At 40.8% G+C, this 26,695-nt stretch overlaps 1 long non-coding RNA gene across 1 annotated transcript in view; it reads right to left on the reverse strand.

Annotated features, from left to right (window-relative positions):
- Window positions 1–2,538: 2,538 nt before the first annotated feature.
- The window catches only part of LOC126100747 (uncharacterized), a 439,006-nt gene continuing 414,849 nt past the window's right edge, over window positions 2,539–26,695 (reverse strand). The window contains exon 4 of the long non-coding RNA XR_007522204.1: window positions 2,539–2,776. This is a non-coding gene — a long non-coding RNA (uncharacterized LOC126100747). The remainder of the gene's footprint in view (window positions 2,777–26,695) is intronic.

Below are 26,695 nucleotides of genomic sequence, written 5' to 3' on the forward strand. Positions count from 1 at the left end.
TCCGATGCAAGATCTGTAACTAAATTTTGGAGCTCAGAGAAGTCTTTGGCCAGTAAGGCAATATCATCAGCAAATTACAAGTTGGTAAGCCTTCTTCCATTAATTCTAATTCCCTTACCTTCCCAGCTCATCTTTGACATAGCCATTTCCAATACAGCAGAGAACAGTTTTGGGGAGATGGGATCGCCTTGCTTGACACCCCTCATTATGCGGAATTCTTGAGTTGATTCGTCGATGTTAACATAAGCTGAAGAATTCTCGTAGATTTTCCTGAGCACTTCAGTGTATGCTGCTCACACTCCTTGCTCACTCAAAGCCTGGAGGACAGCTACATGGCTAACGGAGTCAAATGCCTTTTGAAAGTCTACAAAGGCAATGCAGAGAGGCAGTTGGTATTCATTCGCTCTGCTTATCAATTCACTAACGGTACGAATGTGGTCAATAGTGCTAAAATTCCTTCGGAAACCTGTTTGTTCTATAGGTTGGGCTGAGTCTAGGGTGGAACTAATTCGGTTTAACAAGATCTTTGTGAAAATTTTGTACAAAATTGAGAGCAAGCTGATAGGATGGTAGTTTTTAATATCGTGAATCGATCTTTTCTAGTCTGTCGTTGCCTATTAGTGAGCGACAGTTATACGTAAAGACTTGAAGAGTCTGTATCTTCTTGTCAGCACCTCTCGGTGTTTTGGACATCAAAGTTGCTCCCACCCAGAGATCCGACTGTGGGGTTATTAATCCGGTCTGGCAGGTATATTATCTGAAATCTTTGTAATTTCTATGGAACGCCTTTTCTTTCAAAATAATGCAGATTTAGCTAGCAAAATTATCTTTTATGCAAGATATGTAGACGACTTACTCTTCATAATTAGCGGTTGTCAAGATGATATAAGTCAAATTTTCACAACTTTTAATAAACTCCACGAGAAAATAAGCTTTACGTTGGAAAATGAATCTCCCAATAGATATTTGGATTATTTAGACCTCGTCCGCGCAGTGGGGTCTGCTGTTTCTCATCAGCTACGTAATGTAGATTTATGACTGGTCAATACGGTGCTATAGTTTTATACTTGATTTTATACTTGGCATGGTCAAACTTTGGCAAGCAACAGTTTAGTGTCAATAGCTTCTGAAGAAGGCCTAATTATTTTGGCTGATACTTAGGTAAAGATTTGTTTCTAATTGCAACTGAGGCTGACGTGTTATATGTTTACATAGGGTAATCACGAAAACCTAAATCAGGATAGCCGGACGCCCCATTGAACCGTCGTCCTTTCCGAATGCGAGTCCAGTGTGCTAACAACTGCGCCACCTCGCTCGGTAACAAGAATGGTTGATAACCATCTGTTATATGTGCAGTTTTTAAGGAGTTCAAAGCCATTTGAATGTGCTGTCGACAAGATGCCTAACATGAATGTATTTAAGAAACCCTCTTAAATTATTGCTGATGATAAGAAGACTTTGAGCCCCTTTAGTAAAAAGCGACCATCTTCACAATTTCAGCTACCTTACTCTAGTGGCTAACCACAGCCGTCCGAGGCCGCCTCTTTGTTGCAACCTGAAAAGGGTCAATACAACACGTATCGACAAAATCGACACTGCATGGCTACCACTGCATGCTATAAAGGCAGTAACTTCTACGTCGTCAGTATTAAAAGAGCTCTTACAACATACAATACATACAGCCTGCCTTCAGTGGTAGATAAGTGACAAGTCACTAATGAATGCAACTTGACTAGACCTTGACACTGAAAAAATATTGAATTTGTTCCTTTCAGGTTTAGTTTTCACTAAGTGGGGAGCTTCGATACAGTAACAGAGGCAGTTGCCCATACTTTCAACAGAAAATCCGCTTAGATACACTTTAACGTCGCAGTTACGAAGCTATACGAACATATAACGGGCTTATTTCAATAGTGGTACAAGTCCATTACCTCCAATTTTTGGTCTATAATGCTTCTGAAATTAATGGTCGAAACAAACAGAATGAAAGGTTCATCTCTAGCAAGAAGCCATGTGCTTGAATATTTCTGGTATCTCAACTGCAGATTTTTCAGCGCTCATTTAACTTTAGGACTCTGTATCTCAAAATGAACAAAAATGGACTTGCACCACTATTGAAATAAGCCCTTCATATTTAACATGGCTGGTCATAATATACGGACTGGTAGGTCAAGAAGTAAGCATTGAACGTGAATAGATGATCAGCTGCTAAGGTACCAGTAGAATGAAGTAGCCATAGATTACTTCATATATCTCCCATCTCACTAGCAATCTGAAATTTTCATGTAATCTTTTTTGCGTTTCTCAGCTCGAGTCTTCTTTCTCGACTCCATGCTTCTTCTTTCCCCTTGCCGGAGAAGTACCGCTGACAAAATAAACTTATTCATTTCGACACAACTTTGTTCTTACCTACCTCTAACATCGGAGAACTGTTTCATACTCGTGCGGAGCTGCTAAATGATGCAAGGAAAAAGCGGGAAAGGAGGTGTAGAGGAAGAGAAACTGGAAAGCGAACGTAACAAACACGACTAGTGTATCAGCATTTATTTTACTCAAGCCGGAGGCTTTGTAAACAGGTTGTCAGTATAGAAGGCAAACAATAATTTCAAATCTGACGAGAATTGAGAAGTTGCAGTAGATTGCTTGCTGTCTACGATTAACACTCTTCCTTCACTGTCCTCCAGCACGGAAGCTACGCAGAAACAGTGCCCGGTAACATACTTGGTTCTCCACAGCTGATAAACCATGATCAAGGTGCGTTGAAGAGAGTTTTCACCTACAACAGAAAATAGTCCACAAGTTAAAAACGAGTAGTACAGGAAATTTCATAAAAAATGATTAGGTTTTGCAGCAGATGTTTTTTTGGTAGAAATATCTTCGCTATACTACGCTGATGATCCAAAACATTATGACCACTGCCCAGCGCGACACTGGACGCCGCCTTATGGCGTTGCGGGCACGTGACGCGGTAACAAAAGAATGTAAGCGGAGCAGATATGGACGGGGGATCACCTAGCGAACACAAGTGCTGCAAATGAGGAAATGCATTGAGATAAGCCACCTTGGCAAAGGGCTGATTGTTAATACGCGAAGCCTGTGAACGAGTACCTCGAAAATGTCAAAACTGGTCTAATGTTCACGTAGTGCGGAAAGAGGTAGAATGCTAGTGAAACTACTATTGGGCACTAAATGGTCGGACGTCCAAGACTCTTCACAGAACGTGGGATTCGGAGGCTTGTCCGCTCTGTTAATGTATGATAAATGGTAATCTGTGGCATCTCTGCCGAGAGAGCACAATGCTGGTGCACCGTTCATCATACGTCGTTGAATACAGAGTTCCGCAGCAGACCACCCCTACCCGTTCACATGTTGACCCAACGACATCGTCAATTACGACTGCAGTGGGCACAGGACCATCGGGATTCGACCATCGATCAAAGTAAAATGTCGGCTCTCTGGGTAAATCACATGTTTGCTACACTGGGTTGACGGTCGTCTCCACACACGTCGTCATCGAGGTGAACGGAGGCTCGAGACGTCCAGCGCGACAGACGCAGGTTGGTGAGAGGAGTATTATGCCGTGGGAGACAGTCTCCTGCGCTTGCATGGGACCTGTGCTAGTAATCGAAGACACGCTGACAGCTGAGAACCACCTGCTTCTCTTCATGCTTGATGACTTCCCCGACAGCGATGTCATCTTTCAGCAGTGTAATGGTCCGTCTCAGAGCCAGTGGTTGAGGAGCTTTATGTGAATACACGTAGATGTCTCGGCGACCAAATTCGCCTGATGTAATGCTATGGAACGTATCTGGGTCGCTATCTGGCGACATCACCAAGTGCGAAAATCAGCCAACCGTTATTTACGTGAATAACATGACCTGTGCGGAGACGTCCAATGCCGTATACCTATACAAACCTAGCAAAAAGTGTCGCATCCCTGATACGCAGAATCAGTAATGTATTTCGTTCCAAAGCCGGAGCCGGCCGTTATGGCCGAGCGGTTCTAGGCGCTTCAGCCTGGAACTGCGCGACCGCTACGGTTGCAGGTTTGAATCCTGCCGCGGGCATGGATGTGTGTGATGTCGTTGGGTTAGTTAGGTTTAAGTATTTCTAAGTTCTAGGGGACTGATGACCTCAGCAGTTAAGTCCCATAATGCTCAGAGCCATTTGAACCATTTGAACAGAACACGGAAAAACAAGCTTTTAAGCAGTTGGTCATAATGTTTTGGCTCATAAATGTAAGTCGTTAGCTGTATTAAACGCTCAAGAGAAAATGAACTTAGTTATAGTTAGTAAACTTCAGAACATAGAAATACAACAGAACTAAAAAGTAATTTCTGGCAACTTAGCGCTTATAATATTATACAAATGTTTCGTTAGAACACTTCAGTTAAATATACATTTACGTGTTTTCTATGGTAAGTGTTTTCGTCATATGGGAAGTGTGCAGCAAAACACAAAAGTTTCAGTCCTAAGAAATTGGATTTAATGTTGCGCATCACAAGCTTCTCTTGAAAATTTTGAAGTAATCATTATACTTTCTTTAGTTGTTTGTGGAAGCAAAACGCATTACGCCAAGCTAATAGATGCCGTAATACCAGGCGATTTATTCACTGTATTGCTCAAGTTAGTACTGTCTCAAGCCGCAGGAATATTCTTCTGAAGAACAGGTCTCTCAAAACGAAGAGAAATAGGTAAGTGAGAATTATTAAGAATCTGTTAATTAATCAAATAAGGCCATTTTGAATAAGTTTTGAGTTATAACGTTGTTATGATTTTGATAGTTGAATTAGTAAGTCCTCATAACATACTGATAGTAACTCTGTTTTTTAAAAGTTTTTATTTTTAATTGACTTTCATGGTAGAAACGATTAAATATGTTCTATCTGAGAAGGTCGTAAATAGTTCGCATTTTATCTCAGTTAGTACTTAGAGTAGGTTCGAAAATGTTGATCCCCTTCTACAGTAAGTACTTGCAACACTCTTTTGATCTTTTTTATATTGTGTTTTGCTGTTCAACACTATTTCGAGCCATTTTAACTTGTTGAACTAGCTCGCACTATTATTTGTGACGTTCTGTTTCTGGATATGAGTTCCACTATTACATAGTGGTTTGACTACAGGGTATTATAATGTTGTTGTATGACCTACTGGTGTTTTCTTGACATTCTGTTTGTGTGTTGTTTATTATGTAGCATGATTCTCTATTGTAATTACCTAGGTTTGCTTCATCATTTTTTGTTCCACAGTTTTATCGGTAGATTAATGTATGTATATAACTGTATGGTTCACAAATATGGATATGCATGATAAGGTTTTTTGTGAGATCTTACGTGTGAAAACATTTTTATGGGATAGAAATTGGTGTCTGACGTAAATGTTCCACAGGGCTCTTTTTAGCCTCTACTTCATGTTTGTAATCTCTTACACACTTATTGGCTGTTATCTTTGAAGATATGTCAAAGGAATGTCTTTTACATTCACTAAGAGCCCAAAACGTTGGGGTTTACTTACCTCTTACCTTTATCAAATGCAGTTTTGTGTGATGTTGCTAACTATGACTGTGTTTGAATATCACATCCACTTCTAAGATTTTGTATTTTTCCGTCACTTTATTTGATTTTAAAAATCTAGATTTCTGAGTAGCAGCAAACTAAGAATTTTGACAGATTCTCATAGAATCTGTCCAGAGTAAGCAGCAACAGCTGTGTGTGGGTAGATCTGTTGTAGTAGTTGTGGTCTTCAGTCCACATATTAGTTTGATGCAGCTCTCCAAACTACTGTGTCCTGTGCAAACCAGTTTATCTCTGATTCACTAATGTAACCTACGTCTTCTTGAACCTGCTTACTGTATTCATCTCTTGGTCTCCCTCTACAGTCTTTCTTCCCCCACTTTCCTCGAATACTACATTTCTAATCCCTTGATATCCCAGAATGTGTCGCATCAACCGATCCCTTCTTATAAAGCTGTGCCACAATTTTCTTTTCTCCCCAATTCTATTCAGTACCTCCTCAATAGTTACATGATCTTGCCATCTAATTTCCAACACTTTCCTGTAGCACCACATCTCAAAAACTTTATTTCTCTTCTTGTCTGAACTGTTTACCGATCACGTTTCACTTCCATACAAGACTACACTCCAGACCAATGCCTAACAAGTAAATTTATGTTGTGTGTTAACAAGTTCTTCTTCTTCAGAAACTCTTATCGTGCCACTGCCAGTCCAATTTTGTATCCTTTTTCTTTCGGCCTGCATCAGTTATTTTACTGTTCGATAGCAAAACTCATCTACTATTTTTAGTGTCTCATTTCCAAATACAATTCACAAAACTAGAGTTGCGTTCTACTAAAACTAATGTTCAGTAGTTTCGGTGCACTACCGAAATGGCGTCGTGAATTGTATGATTATCGGTAATATTGGCAGCGCTATTACTGAAAGGAACATAAATGAATGTGTAAGAGTGAAAGTGGCAGCCGACGAATTATCTTCCTTTTTTTCTTTTGTTTGGTTGTTTGTTTTACACATAATTAGAGCCGTATATTTACTAGAGTTAGGCCACTGTGTATTTTATATCCCTACAGAACATAAACTGCATTTTATAATTAATAAAAGTCAGCTGACTGAGGAATTTCTAATGTTATACGTAACCAAAGCATTTTCTTTTGTTACAAGTAGAGTTTACATGCAGAAACTTAAAGAATTATATATTTAATTATTGTTATTTTGAACTCAGTAGAAGGCTGTTCATCATGATCAAAGGCAAGAGTTTCCTGTTATGATTGCTAAATACGAAAGTTGTTTATAAATAATAGAAACTTGTTTTATATTCGTTCGACGAAGTACTGAAGCGATGTTTGACGTGTTTTTCCTTTGCAGTGTTTTGTAAATTTACCTTTTTGTTGATAAGATTGCGTTTTCTAGTTCTATACGATACAGCTATATTGTTTTCCTTATTTTTACTACAACATCCTCTGTTTCACGTTGCATATCAACAATGTTCTAACAAAAGCTGAATTAGATATTGACAGTCACAATTTAGCTATAAATACAATTTGCTCTTAAGTAATAGTCCCGCGGATAACCATGTAGAACAAAAATATTCCTTAGGTTACCGGACCATTTATAGAGGGTTAAAAGTATTTAAACCGACAAACTCTGGGAGGCTGTAGGTGACATCAAAACAAATATTTTTCCCTAATGTCATTTTTTCCTATGAGGATTATTTAAACCGGTGGAGGCCATATTACGCTCTTCAGTTGTAGGCAACTGCTGTCCACCAGTGTAGTAGTGCATTGTCTGTGTTTACTAACGGAGCGATACACCTGGAGTTGAGTACACTGATATGGTTGGTGCATACTACGTAGCGCACCACAAGGGATGAGCTGCACATTGGGTTTATCAACAACAATATCCTAATCACCGTATCCCGCATAATACGACATTTGCTGCTGTGTAAAAACATCTGCGTGTGATCGGGTCATTTAGTAGATTACCTGGACAGGGACGCCGTCGCACGGTAAGAACGCTGCAATTTGAGGAAGCTGTCTTGCACCATGTGGAGCGGGATCCTTCAATCAGCACTCGTGCAATTGCACGTAACATGGGGACGAATCAGACGAATGTAACAACAGTCTTTCGAGAGCAATTATTACGTCCATTTCACTTACAGCGTGTCCACAACCTGGAACCAGTTGATTATCCACCCAGTGTACAGTCTTCGCGGTTGTACCTGGAACAGTGTGAAATGCATCCTACATTTCCGTCCTCTGTGTTATTTACCGATGTTATTTACCGGGAATGATGGAGTCTTCAACATGCACAGTTCGTATGTTTGGAGTGAGGATAACCCACATGCCACAGTTACTAGCGCTCATCTAGTGCAGTTCTTCGTTAATTTGCGGGTCGGTGTTGTTGAGGACTGTTTAATTGGTCCGTATCTGCTACCTAGGCCATTAAACTACAGGCACTATTACAATTTTCTCGCCAGAGCATTGTCAGAATCGCTGAAAGACGTCCCTCTCCCTACAAGACAACGCATGTGGTTCCAACATGACGGGGCGCCGGCACATTTCAGTCGTCGTGTGCGTCGATTCCTGGACCGACGGTTCCCAGAAACGTGGACTGGCAGAGGTGGTCCTGTACCATGGCCTGCTCGATCCGCAGATATTTCCCCTCTGGACTTTTTTGTGTGGGGAGAGATGCACAACATTGTTTATGCAACTCCAGTTACATCAGAAGAGGATCTGGTTGCCGGGATAGTAGCAGCAGCAGGAACAATTCAGGATACTCCTGGGGTTTTTGCCCGTGTTAGACAGAACATGATCCGACGGTTTAACCTTTGTTTACGTGTCAATGGAGGCATTTTTGAAATGTAGCTGAAATTGGGTTGTGTTAATGTGTTGCCTCTTGGTCATAAAGAAATGGAAAAGTTTTTGTTGGTTTAGTTAATTAGCCACCAGAGAAATCTTCCTCTAGCGGTTTAAATTTTCCTCATAGGAAAAAAAGACATTAGGGAAAAATATTTGTTTTGATGTCCCCCACAACCTCCCAGAGTTTGTCGGTTTAAATACTTTTCACCCTGTATATCCTCACTCAGCTTCTAGACGGTTCACCGTCAGTTCTTAGGGGAATCCCTTAAGACACTTGTCACATACGAAAAGAAAGCGATGGTTAAGTGGTAACGCCAGATGGGCAACCAAAACACGTAACATAAAGGAAACGCGTGTGCCACACTAAGCCAAAGCAACTACGCAAACTACTGTAGTCTACGCTTTCTTGTGATAGTCTATGGTAGTCTACGATCGTTTTATAATTCTACACTCAGAATAACCTGATTTAATGCAATTATATTCAATACCAATATATCAAAACGAAGCAGTGCTGAGACGGCTCAGTAGGTTCGGCTGGTCGAGTGGCAGCCTGCAGTGAAGAGGCGTGCGCGGTGCGTTTCGCAGCCCGTTAGGGTTGTCCGCCCCCGCGCAGTGAGCGGCGTGTTGACAGTGTGTGGTGAGCCGCGGGGGCGGTGCGTGTGCAGGGGCGGCGGAATGGTAGGGCAGCGAAAGGGAAGGGGGCGAGGAGCTCGCCCCAATGGCCACCGCACAGCCTGCTTCAAAAACAATAACGCGCTGCCATCGTCCCCAGGTCCTGTTATACAAGATACCGCTGCAGTAGTACAACACGTACCACTCTCTAGTAATGTGTGGTCGTACATCTACCGACGTACAGAGGTGTAAGCGAATTATGCACAAATTTCGTCCTCGGATAATCATTTGATCGTCATGTCATAACGAAGGACTTATAATTATTGGCTAAGGCTTTAGTCGCTGAGCTTGATCCCCTAAGAGTTTGCAGACATTTTAATATGTGATCTGTCGAAGATACGGAAACGAGATATCTATCACATGATAGTTCGCAGAGGGAAAAGTAATTTTGTTGCACATAACCCTTAGCGCTCGACTAGTGGGGCAGCCCTGACCGCGTAAATATCGCAACAGTCTCACACGTCGGGCGCTGCCCAGCACAAATTTCAGTTCACTGTAACTCGTATGTCAGGGCTCTCACTGCCATATTTGTTGTACTTTACTGTTCTACAACTCTCTCCAAACGATATTTCTACGAGAAAAGCCTACCACTGTTGCCTTGTTTCCACGTTTCTAGTTCCCTATGAAGGTGATGTTAGGAATCATAACAACAAAAATGGCGAATTTAAGTGATAATATTGGAGACAATGGGTGAAATTGTGAGTCATACGAGTGATCTAAACGAAGATAACACTAAAAAGAACAATGACCTTAGTCAATAGCTTCATTCTGTACAATCTGGATGATTCTTCCAGTCAGAAACCCAATTTCAGCCACAAGAGATGAAGTCTGGCATTTCTGAAATCTTTGTTTGGAAAAGTACAGAACACAAACGGAACGAAGGGAAGAGCACCTACTTTTCCTACTTTCGATGACGAGGAGAGACTACCAAAGCAGCCACATTTAGTTTACTCCAATGAAAATAGTAACAGTAAGGATAGTGTCGTTTGCAGTAACAGGAAGATAAAAGGTGGTAGAAGGGAAACTATTTACCATTGCAACACATATTCCACTAAACCAGGACTATATGTGAGTGAATTCTTCGAAAAGTTCCACACCGTGCAGAACCATCAGGCCAAAGTGACTAGATACATCAAATGAAAGACAAAAGGTGACACATTCAGTGTTACAATGTATGTGTAATTGGTTTTATTGTTTAGCTTAGAGTTAACCTTGGTATAATTTCATTATATGTGACAGGCGTTAGTTTCAATGTAAACATTACGAGTGCAGTGACGGCATCGAGATATTGAAGGAGTGATATACCTTTCAGACATTCAGAAATTCTTAAGGAAACGACTGCAGTGATGTAACGGTTGATAGCGTTGGCGTTGAAACTTTTCGCAAAAGTATCAGAGAAACGAGCTGAAATTGAAAAGCAAAATGAGCGGTCTCGGTGTGACAGTGTAAAGACCGCCAAGCGCTCTCCTGACAGTCCCCGTCATTCTTTCAAGCCTTTTGACTGTTTACATGTCCCCACAAAAGGTGTTCACTTAAACAGTGGCACGTACACGCTTTTTCCTAGTTTTTCATGGTTTTCCTAAGCCCCTTCTCATTTGCTAGAATTTAGCGTTTAGACATAGTTACAACATTCGTAGCTGTCGTATAAAGTGGGGCCAATAGGAATTACGTTCAATGGCCCACCTACATCTTTTTATTGCAAATCCTTAGCTTGATTCTCTCACCATAACTGCAGTCGTCATTTGGCCTAGGAGATAGGGACTAGTTTGATACACCAAATTTTGTGTAATCTTCTCTTTGTTTGTATTTGCGTTTCAATCGTTTGTACGTTAATTACTTGAGACGAAAATGATATGTGACAAACTGATTAGATGAATGTTTAAAACCACCTAAAACCACAATTGATTTGGCCATTGTACTATATCTATGACACATCTTTTCTGGGTGTGGCCCATATCACTGACAGTTGTCCGGAAGTCGGAACGCCACATAAGAGTAATAGATCATATTTTATTTTTAGGCTTTTAAAACAATTTAAGATTCTCTGCTTGAAATGGTTCAAAAGTTGTGAATAAATTCTACTTAGAAATATTCTTCTCAGAGTTGTATACGCGCTCACTAAATTTATCGAACTTACGATGTGTTCGTATTCAAAGCTTCGTATTATCAAAAACATGAGTTATTGAAGATTGTAGATATCACCATTTTGTAGGAGAATGTTTCATCTTTCCGTTGTTATCACTGTTTAGCACCAAAGCGTGATTTCAGTTCAGAAGACTATGTACTTACGTAACGAATCTGTAGCAGAATATGAAAGATAAAATTTTATCGTATAGCAGAGACATTGGAGGTCGCTTATCAGGTAAAATTGTAAACGAATAGCAGTACCAAGATATAGCACAATAAACGCGGCAAGCTGTATGGGCAACATATTTATATCGATCATCTACTGGTGATAGCGTTCTTCACTTCGCTTATGCAGTTACTCCTCGGTTATAGTACAAACGCAGAAAAGGTAAAGCTGCGGTATTTCCTTAAAAATGGAAATGAAGTCCCATGCTTCTTTACAGAGCGTAGGGAAACGATGCGGGAGACCCGCACCGCCTTACTAGGCAAGGTCGTAATGGAGGTGGTTTGCCGTTGCCTTCCTCCGACCGTAATGGGGATGAATGATGATGATGAAGACGACACAACACCCAGTCATCTCGAGGCAGGAAAAATCCCTGACCCCGCCGAGAATCGAACCCGGGACCCCGTGCTCGGGAAGCGAGAACGCTACCGCGAGACCACGAGGGCGCACGGTATTTCCTTATCAACATAAATATTTTATCCCAGTGGCTGTTACGGAAGCAATTAAGCCAATATATATAGGCCTGGTACACTGAAAAAGCCTCAAAAATTATCCTCATAGTTGTATCGAGAATCAAAATGAATTGTTAAAACAACCTCATACGGCCTCATATCTATAAGAGTGTGTTTGTTAGGATAAAATCTTTGTAATGGAATTCAGTTATGCTGTTAAGTCATTTAATGGTGCTCATCTGGGTAGGTAAAAATTTTCCTAAGGTAATACCATCAAAGATTTTCAGCTTCCGAGGGAATGCGAGTATCCACGCTCAGTATATTTCTGGATTCAATACCAAGGATGTAAGAATTAGAATTGTTCTGGATGAAGAACATGGAGCAGAAGATTGCCATCATTACTCTTTAGGACACTTGCGATTACAAAATGTCAGCTATTTGTGAATATTCATAATAAATTACTTTAATCGTATTTTCTAGCATTTCACTTATTTGCATGAACCCTTGCATGAACCCTTACCTCACAACCGACACAATCAATTACATTCAAATTTCCGTAAATGATTAGTAATTAAAAGTAGCCACTGAAGTAGTAAAATGGCAGTAAGCGGTTATTCTCTGAATCAGGGAGTGTTATATGAAACTCTTCCTATTGAAAATGGATTGAATGAAAAAATATATAAATGTTACACCAACAACAACGCGTAAATTTAAAACTGATGTAATAATTTTGAAGTTCTAGCTGCAATAGTTCCAGAGATAAAGTTACTCGTAGACGAATTTAGAAACTTTTACATTGATGGGATAGGACGTTCCTACACGCAAAGTGCTGTCAGTTGCAATATGTTGATGATATGGAAATTCAGTAGCTAGGAAGAATATACACACGTACTGAAGTTGTGAATGATTTACCATCAGAACGATTCCATTGGTGTAAGTACGAGAATTCTGCAATTGCTTGTGTTTCTTTGTCTGATTAATAACGCTTCAGTTGCAGCTGATAACACGCAGAGGACTTTATGCTTGAAGTTGTTGAGTTTAGTTTAAATTTTAATTGGAGAGCACTGCATGTAGGTATCTCCAAAGCGGGTATTACCATGCACTGATATTTTAACACTTACAACTCTCTTCATTCTTCTCTATCTCAGCGGCCTATCTACGCTCTCGATCAGTGAACCCTTCCGTAAAAAGGCATTTAACGCGCGAAAGGGATACATACCCGCATTTAGAGGTACTGGACAGTATAATAACTGAAACGTTACAAGGTTGTCGTCACCAAAAACGTAATAACGTATCTTGCAGACTGGAACAGAGCATTACTAAGCGCATGGTTTTCCAACACAAACGATTATCGGGGTGTTACACGGTGGTCAGCCACACTGAACCGCTCTGGGTGACTCGCGCGCTGCGGGCCGGCCTACTCTCTAGGGGAGCGGAGTCTCGCGATCGGTTCGAGCCCCGCGCCTTGCAGTGATACGCCGGGCCTCCGGCTGACTCACGCTCCACGCACAACCGCCTCCGCCCCCGCCGCCTCCGCATGAAACATTCATGAGGCGAGGGGCGCCGCGCCCCCGCACGGAGCATGTGCGCCCGATACAGACGCGACGCCGCAAAACAGTCAGCTGTCGCACGCACACAGGTCCGACGGTAACCTATCCGCTTCAGGATTAGCACGTCGTGATACCGTTTTAGGCCTCTCCAGGGTTCGTAAACGGCAACGCAAAAGGTACTCTCCTTCAGTAATATGTATAGCATAGTAACATGGCAGTCAACTTCTTCAGGTGGCATCTTTCTTCAGCAGGTGTTTGTGTACTTACTAACAAACATAGATATTTCAGTGGCGGCGGTTCCGGTGCTTCTACTGTCAGACACACTTAACCACTGTATCGAAAGCATAACGCAAACGATGACTTATTTACCGACCAGATCATTTCAGGACCGTGTTCACGGTAGTCAAATATGTAGTTATAAAACCAACAAACATCACATATGAAAAGTTTTCCAAATGCAAGGTACATAATTTAAATCAAACAGAACAATTCTGAACACGATAACTGTGTGAAATGCGGGTGCTAATCACTACAAAATGTATTTGTAGTGATTAGCGTCCTCATTTCACAGTTATTGCGTGCCGGATTGTTCTATTGGACATAAATTTTGTACCTTGGATTTATAAAAATGTATCATTTCTTTATAATTGTGTATTTTACTACCGTGGACTTGTTTCTGGACCAAAACCAGTTGGCAACTAAATTACATTGAATTCAGCATTTCTGCTATGCATTTCCTACACCATATGCTGATACCTGCCAAGACAAGATGTTTAAATATTTAACCTCTTTACTGAAGATATCGTCCTATCGCTAGAGACCTGTACTAATTCAGATATTTGTGGATATGTTCGCAGACATCCATGGTAATAATTACTTTCCTGGCAAAACCACACATAGAGGTGGATACCAGCATATATATCTGTAGATACACCCAATTACAGTTATTTTGCTGTCGAAAGTTAAAGGATATTGGTAATGTTTACAAGTGTTCAATGTAAATAATTATTATTGCCTTAAGACATTTTTATTGACCATTCGGAGTAAAGTACCACTGCAATGGTTGCAATATAGTGTGTCCTGCAGAGGACAGATATGCTTCTGATTTCTCTAAAGGCGCATACAGAGACATATTCCTCTTACAGCATCACAAAACAATCAGATATACATTCCACTTCTGTCGTATCAGCAGCAGCCTTGCCTATGAGTAATTCCTGTTCAGCTAGCACTAACAGGTGTCAGTTACGCAATAACCGAAAACTACATGAAGTGATACGAAGACTTTTCTAAGACAATCAATCTTTTTGATCCTTTGCCCAATGTCTGACTGCTGTTTAAGTTTCACGGAAGACATAAAAATTGTGCAATATAAAACCAGAGAATCTCTCAATATTTTCCTTAAATATATTTATAAGCACACAACGTAATTCTTCTTACATTGAAAAGCGCAGCACATTAAGAGAATTTTATGTTATAGTGAACTAACGCATATTTTACAAATGAACTACATTATAAACATTTGACAGTATGCAGTGTATGACGACTACAACACGTAATGATTTAATTTGACATCCTGAATTTGCGAAAATATGGCGCTGAAAAAGTCACAAAATCGGTTTCAGTAATTACGACAGAAACCGTAATTTACCGAACGCATCACGAAAAGCATCTGCTAAGCTGTAATCAAATATGGTTATGATATAGTTCCTCAGTTTATGGTGGTTCTACTTTACAAGACCGAAATTCGAGCCTGGCGTAAGCATACCACCAGAGCTACCGCGTACTGAACGGATTAGTGTTTTTTCTTACAAAATTTTAATATCTGCGATTGCGGAACCAGGCTTGCGCATACAAGTGTATGGAACACTTTCGCTATCTTCCCACCGTTTATCTCTCTACCACTTTCGAATGCAATCGAGTATAGCGTGTAGTAACTATAAATAACATTTGACATGTAAAAATTAGAAGAAAAGTGCACGTCAACAATACCGTCATAGTATTCCTTCGTCATCAGTACTATCATCAGACAATTATCGTCTACTGTGCGAGAATGTCTTCTTCTAGACTTTTTCACACATTACAGTATTCCGGTTTTATCACCCAAGTTTGTACTGCTTCTTTCTTTAGGGGGTCCATCCGGCTTCCACGTGACTGTCCTCTAGGTCTTTTCCTATCTTGAGGAAACCAACACAGTCCTCTTAGGAATCTCTCCCATTATTTCATCTAGCTGTATTGTTGTCATAAGTCACTAATACGTCATTAAATCCTATTTGTTTCCCGATCCATTTGTTAGTTTTTATGTCTTTTACTTTTGTGCCTAAAATATACCTTTCCAATGATCATTGGGCAGCACTTAATAATTGGATTGTTTGTGTATTTAGTAATCATTTTTCCCTAAGTGAATACTGGTTGTAGATTTTTCGTTTAAGGTACTTTGACAACTTATTTCTGAATTTAGCATTTTGTTTATGAATGATGTCCAAAATGATTAGTTCCCGAGTTATGGGATATTCAGTTATGGCTAGAGCGCCTAGCATATTTCAGCTGCACGCTGAAAATTTGTGAACTTTTGTAACAAATCAGTAACTAGAGAAGGACTAACTATTCGGCCTCCTCGTTCACCTTGCTTAAAACAAGTTGGCAGTTTATCTGTCTTGTTTGACCAAGATGATAGTAAGTGTAACATCATTTCTCAATGGACGAATGCAGAAATATTGCAATACTCTTGACTTTAGCCGAATGATTGTGTGTAGCGTGTGCAGTGTCGTTTGTGTGAGTAGAGTGGTGTCGAGTGCATGTGCGTGAATGTGTGTGTGCGTGTGTGTGTGTGTGTGTGTGTGTGTGTGTGTGAAGTGTGAGTAGTGATCAATGAAGCAATAAGTAATATACCATCATTATCAGAGGCCATTTATGAAGGTGTTAATATGTAAGTATCGTACACAACATATAAATCATTTCGTCAACAAAAGTATTTGTAATAATTTGGCATCACTTATGAGTTAATTAATTTTGTTATTGTTAGCTCTTAGGAATATGACATGTAAAATGTGTATTGTTGTTGTTATATTTGTGTAATTGTTATTTGTGTATGAGTCAATTAATTTCGATACTGCTGCTTTCTCCTATGAAAATGAAGTGTAAAATGCATGTAAGTTACCTGAGAACAAATAAAATAACTTACTAACTGTTCACTGACCGATAAACAAAGCGAGACACACAGGTTTTATGACGAACAGATTAAGTTGAAGTTATACTAATCATGTATAATTGAGCGTTCTGGTGTAAGGCAGTTTCAAGTGCTTTATCTTTGACATGGTTTTGGTCACTGCACACTAGCCAAATGCTAGCTAACAAGTACTTTCGACAAGTAGTTAAATAACAACGAAACATAGTTAATGTTGGCAATTCAACATTTACATAAATCCTAGTAAGCGAATGGTGATATTCTGAAGGAATGGACGTTTTTATTTATCGAATTTTATTCACATTCCGAGATGATTTAGCAGCCATTCTGATCGCGAACATATGCTCAATTGGTGAGTGCAACAAATTCCCATAAAATTGTGTTATAGATACGAAGTAAATTCGTTACCTACTTGTCGTCTACTATCTGTTGAAGGAAAGATTCAGCAGCTGCTTGGTTATCTTCTGAAATTAAATTCTTTGGTGTAGACCAGTGAACTACTTCTGCGCGGCATTGCCATCGTAGCTGACTTTTAAAAGTGATTCCACAGCGTTGCCACAGAAATGTACGAGAATCTTACAACGACCCCCCCCCCCCCACCGCCCTCTGCTACGCACATCAAGGAACAAAACTACTGAGAAATCAGTTGCGTTATAGCGCCCAAAGTTTGTTGTAAGTGACGACAAATCGGATCGAAGGCTGTCTCCAATTCAGTGACAGAAGCAGGTTTCGTGAACGACAGACATTAATTATACAGGCAGAATAATCCAAAGGATTATCTCTCTCTCTCACTCTCTCTCTCTCTCTCTCTCTCTCTCTCTCTCCCTCCCTCCCACCCTCCGTCTCTCGCCCTCCTTCCTCCCCTCTCTCTCTCCCTTTCTCTCCCTCCCTCTCTCTCCCTCACCCACCCACCCACCCACCCACACCCACACCCACACACACACACACACACGCACACACATTGCCTATCATTCGAATTTGCAACTTCCATATCTACAATGAATGATACGTAGTTAACATCTGCCACGATCCGTTAATAGCGTGACACTAGTTTCACTATTTTCCACACCACGTTCACTTGCGGAGGAAAGTAGTTATTTATCGTGATGTATTAAAAGCGTTTCTCCGTGTTAACTCAGTAACGAAGTGTAACGTTCATCTGTCACCACGGTTAAATGTCTTTGAAAAAAAAAATTCTCTGGATCTTATAGCTGAAATACCTTTACGTGTTTGTATTTTTACTGCGGAGTTGTTGAAAATACTATGAATGCAGTAAGAACAATACTACTATGGTTTCTAACATTTAGCCCGAAGCATTTAGTGGGGGTTAGTGGCATGTTTTTTGAACAAACAGTTGGCTGTCGTCACGAGTCACGATGATCGCAGTTATGTTTCTTGTGCCTTTCGACAGACTTTGTCCAGCTCACATAATGTTGAATTCGTAGTAAACACGATATCTGCCAAGAGGCAGTAAAATATACTAACTTTTACGGCTCCGTATTTCGTCTCTAGCATATAGTCTAAGAAAAATAGAAACAAGTTGTACCTTAAGCATTTCAGGTGGCGTCAGGAATCAGTGAGGTTTCTATCCGTTCAATATGTCTTTGTCTGGCACTTTGCCGAATTCGATGTTAGCCATAAACACATCGCAGCAGTGTTTTTCCAGCTTTTTCAGGCTCTGCGGTAATTATATATTTCTAATGCGTATTCGATAAGTAACGATTAAAATATAAGAGTACGGATAACACGTATATGGGTACGTCCTGATCAAAGCCCAAGGACGACTTACGCTAGAGCACGCAGTTGCCCAAGCTGCTGGAGGCGGTTGCACCGCAATACAGATTCGTACGGGGAGACGGTAGCCATATCTCAGAGCGTAAGACGAGAGAATTGCCCGCAAGCCCAGAGATAAGGGCCCTAAAGGGAGGACTAAAGGCACAGTAATGTCCCGCAGGCGATTGTTTGAAGGGCCTGGACTCGCCTAAACATTTCGATTGTATCTTCGTGGAAAAGCCAGCAATGCCGTGGTATGGTTTCAGGCCAAGATCTTACTCCCACTAGCAAAATTTCGTCATATTAACAAAAGCGTAATCGAATTCATTTGAATCCCATTTCGTTGTCAGTGTTACAGTTGACAGGCCTCAGCAGTGTCTGATCCACAGATAATAAAGCAGAACGAGTAACTGTACCATAACTGCTATGCTATTAATATTTCTGAGACATCACAACAGAGTTGATCCCATGAGCACCTTATTAGATGTAATCCATAGTAGCAATTTAAATGCGAAAGTAGCTCTGTCACCACTTAACCGATTTTAACAAAATTAGGTATGAAGATAGCTTGAAAACCGATGAAGATCACAGGATACTTTGGAAAGAATCTAGTACAACGCATTTATTCATTTGAAGAAAGTAATGCGATATATGGAACAATAACTACTCTTCGAAAGAGCTATGTAGTCTTTGACTTTTTAACTTTATTATATTTGTGAAATTTATTTTATCATTTGAAATGTTCTATATAATACTATTCAGCGTAGTGACTACAATGATCATACAATCCTCTACTTGTATAATCTTTACTTCCGTACTAATAACAGTCACAAAACCGTTTCACTTAAGCCGGTAAGCATCACGCGTCACTTATGCATAACTTCTAAGAGGCGTACTACTGTGGGTTACCTTTTTGTGGCATTGTGAATACAGTTTTTGACCGTCGTCCTTGGGGTCCCGGGTTCGATTCCTGCCCGGGTTGACTTTTCTCTCGCGCCTGGATATGTGTGTTGGCCTCAACACAATTTTACCGTCATCGACCCGCAAATCACCGAAGTCGCATGAAATGACTGCACCAAGCACTCGAAAGTCCTAACGGGGTGTCCCGAGCGGTAAAGCTATATAGGCATCTCATTTCATTTTACTGATATGGGAGGCCATCGCAGCCGTGGGTAACATCCAGCATTTTTGTATTTCTGTCAGGGGCTCCTATATGAGTTTACCTTTCTCCGCTATTCTCTGAGGAAATCAACGTAATATTCAGTCTCTAGTGATTAACAATGACACGTTTGTCAGTGTTCCATTAACTGCAGCAAGTAATAAATATTTGTTTTATAACTTCAAACGATTTTTTAAACATTAATTTAGGTTCAAGACACATTTCGTCTTTTATACCCAAGTCATCTGCAGCTGTGCTTTCGTTAAGTCATCTGCAGCTGTGCTTTCGTTAATTGATATCCCGACAAAATCAGCGTTTCCCACACCATTTTGTCACTCCGCTTGGGAAAAATTGGCGCACACTCCGTGTAAATATTTTTCTTTTTTTCCTTTCGTTCTTAGTTCTTGTTACCTAAGTTCTGTGAAACACATCACTGCTAATGTGGTAAGAATTTAACATTTATCTTACGAGAACTGTTTGTGCTTTTTGTCGCTATTTGATTCGATCATTACATCACCTAGCTCGCCTTTGCCAATAGCGGCCTAAGCACCTTTAATACTACAGCAGTAATATAAGTCGTACTCCACGAGTAGCTCGCATTTATTGATATTACTGAAATGTTATTCGAAGCATCCATATAAACATAATGCACTGTTGCAGGTGAATGAAAAGTTAAATTGGAGGGAGTAGCTTAGATCCTATCAGAAATCGAATAACTAACCTATTCATTTATAATCTAGTGCATACCCAGTAAGTTATAGCTTCATTTGTCTATATATTTATTGCTATTTCATCAAAAGACCTGCCTTCTTGAATTACTATTTCAGGTTGTTAGGTAGACAAGTGGCGCAACATTATTTCGTGTTCTGGTTCATTAAATTTCTTCTAACAAAATAAAATGTTGAACATGACTTAATGTACAAATAAAATGAAATTTATATAAATTCACAAAAAATATAAATTCTACGTATGTACCAATATTTTATTTCTATCCTAAGTACGTTCAAGATTTTATAGTTGTCTCGGAAATAGCCTGAATGTTGCAAATCCTTATCGTTACTCGTATAGTAAGTAAGTGCACTAAAATCTAATCTAGTCAGTGTCCTCCATATGTTACGTATGTCGACGCTACTAGATTCTTCGTGTATCCGTGGGTTTAGGGTTACACTAATTCTAGTACAAAATACTTGAGACTAAATTTGTAATATTAAACAAAACTACCGATTACATTTTAGCAAATTTAAATATAAACAAATATATATTTCCTGAAATAGGTCAAGCAAAGAAGTTACGGTGCACTATGTTTGAATCACTGTATGCGCTTGTCTCAACTGATGAAAACATATTGTATATGGTAATAGGTTGCTAAATGATAAATAGAATGTAACAATGCAAACTTTTTCACAATATTTCCGAATGTGGAATGCTTGTTTTGATAATATAAAAAATTAACTGAAATAAAAATATCTTGATATTAGTGAATAAACGACAAATGCCAAATAATTATAATGTTTAAAGTGAGATCATTGAGCTTAATAATGCACATACATAAAAATATTGTATTTTCATTGTTTTTAGTATTTTAACAATAGAAGTAAGTTTACCTTTGCTGATAAGTTTCCTTGGACCGTAAACATGTGAATGTGAAAGTGTTAAGTGATGGTGTCTTATTATTGCGCCCTGTGTGCAAGGTAAATAAACTTCTAGCAACAAGGTATGTGAAGAGATTACTGTGTTAGCTTATTTGTCCGTCGCTGATATAGAACATTGCAAACCTTCTTTCCTTCCAGTCTGGACAAGCTGTGCAGTAAGTAGGGTACATGTAAAGCTTACTGGGACAGGTTAAATGATAGCTACAAAGAAGTCGATAATTCGATTGTAATACTGGCATTTAATTTTGATATTTTCCATAATTGATAAAAATAACAAAAATGTGAATTTTTTTGACCACCCACACACTCATGAGAATGGCACATTAACTAATTTGCAATTTCGCGCCCCAATTACCGGCAGCTACGTTGATGAATACTCGGCACCTCGTAAGGATAACTACAAGATTAAGATTACTAGATAAGTTGTTGGAAGTGGATAAGCGTTGGTGAAAATCTCGCTTCTGAGCATACAAAGAGCTCTAAGCGCAGAGCTCTGCATGGAACGCGCGTTGGTGCAATGCTGCGATACAGACCGTATCTCCCGCGCTGAACCTCGTCGTGTAGACCTAAAAAAATGCCCAATCCTACACCTATAGTGAAGGCAATCACTGAAACTGGCCCTATGGTGAATATACCGATAATTCGGATGGCTATGCCGTCTCCGAATCACAGCACTCCCAGTCTGAGGTAATCTCAATTGAAAGTTGCTTCTCAAACTTCCACCCCACAGGACAGCGCAAATCTTGCAAGTTAGAAATCTGATGCCAACCTTCTTTTGCCAAAACCTGTAACTCGAATACAAGAAAAATCTCTGTCTGCACTGTTCTGCACAGAGGAACAATTCGCGTCTTAGATCTTGCGGGATGCGTCTTAACTCGCCAACGACCAAGTCGAATTCCGCTCCCTTCGAAGACGATGGCCAAAACGCCGTCTCCCAAGTCTGTGCCACTCAATGGCTGAATGAAAAAACCTGTTTTTCCACGATTCTCCCGTCTTCCAAGCGTACGAAAACGCGGTGGAAGAATGCTCAATCCCTGCAAATGTCGAACGCTGTAACATCGCCGAAATCTTTCCAATTCAAATTTTTGAGATTCTACCCAATGGTCGTGTCGGTCATATCACCCCTAGGCAAACAAAATTCCCGTCTTTTCCACGTGTTGCTCAGCACAAGTGGCTCCGGAGACCGGGCTACCCCCAAACGCGTCGAATTTTCCCGCGTTTCCGGTGACCGCTACCTGCCGTCCACGGAGGTCCGGCGAGCTACGGCCAGCTGCAGCCATTATATTCTACAATTCTTAACTTCGACACTTTTAACCGACGCTTTAAGTTAGTAACTCAATCATGCAGACATGCAGGGAATACTACTCGAGAGTGCCTCATATTCCTCATAAGTCAATAAAGCCATGACCTGATGCCCTTGCCAGTCCCTTTATTATTAATACTAATGTTGAAAAGATAGCGTGTAAGTGCCCAAATCCTGGCACCTTACAAGTGAAATGATTTAAACACAGCATTCATTTAAGGTATAGACTTGAATAAATGAATGTTTGCCTAGATGGCCAAATTTCGGTAAATAACCCCACTGCCACACCCAGCAAATAATCCTCTCCAGACTTCAGTGTAATCTATATGCAAATACAATGCAGCTCATAACGGCAGCATGATGCCGAAACGCGTCGTGCTTATAAATATTAGTAAAAAGTGTCTGGGCAGTAAAAATTATGTCAGAAAAACAAATATTACGTACTCCGGAGTCTGACCTCCGTATGGCCACAAATTTCTGAAGGACATCTCCAGATTTAAATAAATATTGACAGTAGGGACCATCACCACCAGCAAGGTGTACTATGCCGTGTCTTCAATTAAAATATTTCAACTGTAGGTTTCCCCTGTTATCATCGAATATGCCACGAACTCTTCTAGCTGTTGAGAAACTTCCTCTCAATCACGCTACCGCGGATCTATCTTTCAGAGTTTTAGGCTGGCGTTCGTCGTCATACCGGAACCCGTAATTTAACAGACTCTGTTTACGTTTCCTCACCGTAGCCAGCATGGGACATCCATTGTCTTGGGATTACATTTCGTGACCGCAGCTCGTGGTCGTGCGGTAGCGTTCTCGCTTCCCGCGCCCGGGTCCCCGGGTTCGATTCCCGGCGGGGTCAGGGATTTTCTCTGCCTCGTGATGACTGGGTGTTGTGTGCTGTCCTTAGGTTCGTTAGGATTAAGTAGTTCTAAGTTCTAGGGGACTGATGACCATTGATGTTAAATCCCATAGTACTCAGAGCCATTACATTTCGTAGCACTCGCCTCGCTACGGTACATTTGTTTTTCAGTCGCAACCGATGTACCCATACATTCGTCTCTGCACTAAAGACGGCGTTACGATATACGCACCTAGCAGGCAACTGCATTTTGCTATCTCCACTATCAATCATTTGCATTATTTTTATTGTCTCCTCCATATCTGTGGATGCAAGTGTCGTGAATATCTTTTCTCCTCATTATGCTATCCTAGATGCAAGCACACAGTATACATTTTTATTACAGAGACGCTACACTTAATTTGCAGCTATTTTAATTCCTTGCCCGCACACCACTGGTGTGAGGCCATCACTATATCTCCTCACCTTTCATTCGCGAGTCAACAGACACCAATGTGAACGTCATTACAGTAGGCAACTGTTGCGCTACCTGTATTCACACCATCTAATAATTACAAGAGGGTTACACCGTTACGACGCAGGTCCGCATACTGACCCCAGAGGACAGCCTAATTTTCTTGATCACCTTATGCCGTGCGTCAAGCCATTGAACTGCTTGATACCTGTAGTAATCTTTGAAGCTAAAGTAGATCTATTTGGAACCCTGAGGTCGTTAGGACGTTTGTGAACATCGCAGGCGGTCATATACACTTCCTGACTAAAATACTGGGCTACCTATAAGGATGAAATTTCGCTGTTGAAGAGGTATGTGATGAGAGGTAACACAAAAGTATGCACGATATCCGTGACGTAATATTGTGCTGTCAGAGTTCTCCCAACCACTGCCACCCGTGACATGAAGTCATACTCGTTGGTTCGTCACACCATGACACCAGCAGTGACACCGTTGTGCCTTTATGAAACATTATAAGAATGGGACCTTCTCCCAGGCCGTCGCTATACTCGCTGGGGATGGCCGTCCGCGGTAGTGCAGAACCGCGCGATCCATCACAGCACGCAATTCAACTTCACTCATCAGCAGTGCGTTTTCTGGGTTATGGCACCATTCCAAACGTAGCCGTTTGTTTATGGTGTTAACAGCAGACTAGGCGCGGGACGCTAATTCTGTATTGCGGTTGCTTCTAGTCTCCGACCAGTGGTACGGGATGACACACAAAGATTAAGGGAGTCTATTAAGGAAAATTCGCGCAGTACCGGCCACTACTGTGATTTCCCATTCTGCCTCCTAACAACAGAAATCTACAGTAAGCAGCAGCAAGATTGTGCGCTCACGTGCACTACAGTCGGACTTATTCTTCCTCTGTTCGCTGTTTTGTCTGCTCTGAGTGCCTGACGGTGATTGCTGTAGCTCTTAGCGCACAGAAGATAATTTGAAGCATGTGGTATCCCTTTTTAAGGCAAGTGATTAATTTCTTTGGTATATTTCGGTTATGTACGTAATGACGTCTAACAAACATTCCATGATAATTTCTGTAAAAGAACGTACAACATGAATAGATCCAACGCCGTGTGTCTCGTACAGTACCCGCCATGGGATTGTCTTTCAGTACGAGCAAGAAGTAATTTCAGTTTCTAAATTATATTTTCTTCTTCATACTTCCGGTCAGACTGACATGGTGGAAAGTGAGAGAAAAATAAGCGGAATATGCGAAAAAGAGTGCATGAAAATCTCTGTGAGCAAGTTTATGTCTAACAAAATGGCTGTAAGGGAGGCAGCAGAAGCGTTTTCTGTACCTCCAAGCACACTTAGAGTCAGGATAAGAGCAGATATGCTGGGTAATTCCGCAGTATTAACTCCTCAGACGGGCATATTCAAGATAGCTTATGATGAAGAAATGCAAAATGCAACTAGTCTATTACATGAAACATTTAGATAATAAGTTCGTCCCCCTCAAAAAAAGGAATTTTTGCAACTTGTATTTGCTTCAGTTGAACATCTGAAGCTGCCTTACCAGTTCGACAAACACAATAGCGTTGGTGGAAGGCAATTTTAGTATTATTTCATGTCGAGATATATCTCTCTCTTAGAAAGCCAGCATCTACAAGCCTCTGCAATCTCTGTAAAATAGTGAGCTTAACATCGGTAAAGTGAGCTGAAACAGTACCAATAAGTTCCCATATTTATGTGTTCTTGTACTATTCAATAACTATCACTGCCGTGTACATTAACAACCGAGATTATCAAAGAAAAGATAATGGACCATAGAGGAAGACACTTTGTAGAAGCCTTGTACTCGAAGCGCTTTTGCTTTCTATGTAATTAAGTACTGTATACATAAATAAAATAAAAATCATTACAGTGTGTAATTCACAGAACAACGTTTTTAGATAAGAAAATGGTATACTAACATCCCGATTAACCACCACTTTACACAGTATACACAGTATAGTCAAAAGCCTTAAGCCGGCCGATACTGCTTGAGTCTCCCCCACTTGGCCTCGGATGGAAAGCGCAGATGTGAAGCGGTTATGATGTGCTTGGTTCGCCTTACCTGCATCCTCTCTTGTGATGGTCGTACGACTTCGATCGGAATTTCTAATACTAGTATGCCTGCCCTCTCGTTCCCACGTAGTCCAATAAGGGATCATTTTCAAATTTGAATAGCCCACAAACGTAGATATTTGTCGATTGGCCCAGCCAGCTAAATGGAGATACACAATGATGCATCTTTCAAAGTCTGCGAGGTACTGATACGGCTGTCTCGTATGAATACGGGTTACCTCCATGTCCTTCGCAGTGAGCACACAGCTGATGCTTTTCACGGCCCTTCTATACCCTACCTTTCCTGGTAACTACACTAAACAAGAATAACAGTGAGACACTCTAGCGGAGATTCTAGATGTTACAGAGAACGACAGCTCGAATCATTTACATAGCTTCCGATGGAGTGTATGAGTGCGAAATTACATTGAAGTCCGACCATGCCTTCTGGGTGCTACACTAATTTTCTCAGGCTGTGTGTTATCGAAGGCAGCAGCGGCGCCACTCATAAATCCCATTGCATACATTCGATTTGTCTGATCTAACTACATAAGCAGAATACCCAAAACTACCCGACGTCTGTTTCGTGATGTCGCAAATCACAGACGGAAGATCTCGGGTAATCTGACATATCCCAGCTGTACCTCTAACCAGGATTAGCACAGAGTTCCTTTCAGCTACAGGGCGAGCAAGTGGCTTCCCCGTTAGCACCGCAGCGCAGGATGCCGGCCGTCGCCGTGACCGAGCACAGCCGTGGAAGCGCGCGCGCGCGCGCGTCTACTTCTGTTCGCCGGCCGCTGCGCGCCGCGCCCGCACATACATAAAACA

Source organism: Schistocerca cancellata, chromosome 9, assembly GCF_023864275.1.
Source record: "Schistocerca cancellata isolate TAMUIC-IGC-003103 chromosome 9, iqSchCanc2.1, whole genome shotgun sequence".
Lineage (NCBI taxonomy): Eukaryota > Metazoa > Arthropoda > Insecta > Orthoptera > Acrididae > Schistocerca > Schistocerca cancellata.